The following is a 2,500-nucleotide window of genomic DNA, read 5'->3' on the forward strand; positions in this document are numbered from 1 at the left end:
ATTAAGGACCCCAAGGCTCACAAAATGGTTAGAGAGTAGTGACCCGTGTGAGGATCGAACTCACGACCTTCAGATTATGAGACTGACGCGCTACCTGCTGCGCTAACGAGGCCAATTAGTGAAAGTGATATGTGTGTCATAGCTGGCCACCATACTTGGAAGCTGATGGCGGTGGCACATCTTTTTTCCCTTTGGTTTTCTCTATTTTTCTCAAAACAAGGCAGCTAGTTTTCCCATATGGTCTAGCGGTTAGGATTCCTCGTTTTCACCCAGGCGGCCCGGGTTCGACTCCCGGTATGGGAGATGCAAGTCCTTTTAACGACCCGCACACTCCTAGTGCTGAAACCTTAAAGCTGTTTTTCCATTGTAACCTCCAATCATTCCCTTCTTGTCAAAGTACCAAGGGTCAAAGCCAGGGATGCAGACAAGACAGGTCAAGCCGGGTCAGGACAGGAAATGAAATACTATCAGGAACACAGGAACTCACAGGGCAAGCTGAAGTTCATCCAGCAACTAATGGCTCATGCACGCGCTTTGGCGTACGTATATGCGCAGTGGCACATGAATTTTCACACATGAATAATATCAGGATCACAGGAACTCACAGGGGAAGCTGAAGATCATCCAGCAACTAATGGCTTATGCTGCTAGCTTTAAATAGGCCACTGGGCACCAGAAATTGTCACGCATTGTGTGCGCTTTGGCGTACGCACATGCGTACTAGCACATGAAGTTTCTCGGCCGTTCTCGCTCTTCTGCACATTTGCATTGGCAAATATCTATGTGCCAATCTTCTGCAAACCATTCTCTGACAGAGACATCATCTTTTTTTTCCACACCTTTGAAAAAGCCCTTTTGAATTCCTCTGTGCTTTGTTCTTTCTGTGTGATGAAACTAAGGGAAGCATGTCACATAGATGGAAAATGCCTCTGTTGTTCCAGGATGAGTAGACATTGTATCTTGCAAGGTCTGTTGAATGCAGAGCTAAAGATTTTAGCTGGGTGGAATATGGTGGAAGGCAAAAGATCACTGAAAGCTTGATCTTGCGGTCAATTTTCCATTCATATGGTTTCCTACAAGACCTAATGGATGAAGAGTAGTGTTTTTCATAGATTAAGGACCCCAAGGCTCACAAAATGGTTAGAGAGTAGTGCCCCGTGTGAGGATCGAACTCACGACCTTCAGATTATGAGACTGACGCGCTACCTGCTGCGCTAACGAGGCCAATTAGTGAAAGTGATATGTGTGTCATAGCTGGCCACCATACTTGGAAGCTGATGGCGGTGGCACATCTTTTTTTCCCTTTGGTTTTCTCTATTTTTCTCAAAACAAGGCAGCTATTTTTCCCATATGGTCTAGCGGTTAGGATTCCTGGTTTTCACCCAGGCGGCCCGGGTTCGACTCCCGGTATGGGAAATGCAAGTCCTTTTAACGACCCGCACACTCCTAGTGCTGAAACCTCAAAGCTGTTTTTCCATTGTAACCTCCAATCATTCCCTTGTTGTCAAAGTACCAAGGGTCAAAGCCAGGGATGCAGACAAGACAGGTCAAGCCGGGTCAGGACAGGAAATGAAATACTATCAGGAACACAGGAACTCACAGGGCAAGCTGAAGTTCATCCAGCAACTAATGGCTCATGCACGCGCTTTGGCGTACGTATATGCGCACTGGCACATGAATTTTCACACATGAATAATATCAGGATCACAGGAACTCACAGGGGAAGCTGAAGATCATCCAGCAACTAATGGCTTATGCTGCTAGCTTTAAATAGGCCACTGGGCACCAGAAATTGTCACGCATTGTGTGCGCTTTGGCGTACGCACATGCGTACTAGCACATGAAGTTTCTCGGCCGTTCTCGCTCTTCTGCACATTTGCATTGGCAAATATCTATGTGCCAATCTTCTGCAAACCATTCTCTGACAGAGACATCATCTTTTTTTTCCACACCTTTGAAAAAGCCCTTTTGAATTCCTCGGTGCTTTGTTCTTTCTGTGTGATGAAACTAAGGGAAGCATGTCACATAGATGGAAAATGCCTCTGTTGTTCCAGGATGAGTAGACATTGTATCTTGCAAGGTCTGTTGGATGCAGAGCTAAAGATTTTAGCTGGGTGGAATATGGTGGAAGGCAAAAGAGCACTGAAAGCTTGATCTTGCGGTCAATTTTCCATCCATATGGTTTCCTACAAGACCTAAGGGATGAAGAGTAGTGTTTTTCATAGATTAAGGACCCCAAGGCTCACAAAATGGTTAGAGAGTAGTGCCCCGTGTGAGGATCGAACTCACGACCTTCAGATTATGAGACTGACGCGCTACCTGCTGCGCTAACGAGGCCAATTAGTGACACTGATATGTGTGTCATAGCTGGCCACCATACTTGGAAGCTGATGGCGGTGGCACATCTTTTTTCCCTTTGGTTTTCTCTATTTTTCTCAAAACAAGGCAGCTAGTTTTCCCATATGGTCTAGCGGTTAGGATTCCTGGTTTTCACCCAGGC

At 46.0% G+C, this 2,500-nt stretch overlaps 4 non-coding genes across 4 annotated transcripts in view; 2 read left to right on the top strand and 2 right to left on the bottom strand.

Annotated features, from left to right (window-relative positions):
* Positions 1–1,151: 1,151 nt before the first annotated feature.
* Positions 1,152–1,224, bottom strand: TRNAM-CAU (transfer RNA methionine (anticodon CAU)). The gene has a single exon. It is a non-coding gene; the product is annotated as a tRNA-Met (tRNA).
* A 120-nt stretch (positions 1,225–1,344) lies between these two features.
* On the top strand, positions 1,345–1,416 carry TRNAE-UUC (transfer RNA glutamic acid (anticodon UUC)). Its single transcript has one exon. It is a non-coding gene; the product is annotated as a tRNA-Glu (tRNA).
* An 848-nt stretch (positions 1,417–2,264) lies between these two features.
* On the bottom strand, positions 2,265–2,337 carry TRNAM-CAU (transfer RNA methionine (anticodon CAU)). Its single transcript has one exon. It is a non-coding gene; the product is annotated as a tRNA-Met (tRNA).
* A 119-nt stretch (positions 2,338–2,456) lies between these two features.
* The window catches only part of TRNAE-UUC (transfer RNA glutamic acid (anticodon UUC)), a 72-nt gene continuing 28 nt past the window's right edge, over positions 2,457–2,500 (top strand). Inside the window, exon 1 of the tRNA in view lies at positions 2,457–2,500. This exon is cut by the window's right edge and continues 28 nt beyond it. This is a non-coding gene — a tRNA (tRNA-Glu).

The sequence above is a fragment of the Lithobates pipiens genome, unplaced genomic scaffold (genome assembly GCF_037356315.1).
Source record: "Lithobates pipiens isolate NorthernLeopardFrog02 unplaced genomic scaffold, aLitPip1_a1.2 Scaffold_8, whole genome shotgun sequence".
NCBI classification, from domain to species: Eukaryota; Metazoa; Chordata; class Amphibia; order Anura; family Ranidae; genus Lithobates; species Lithobates pipiens.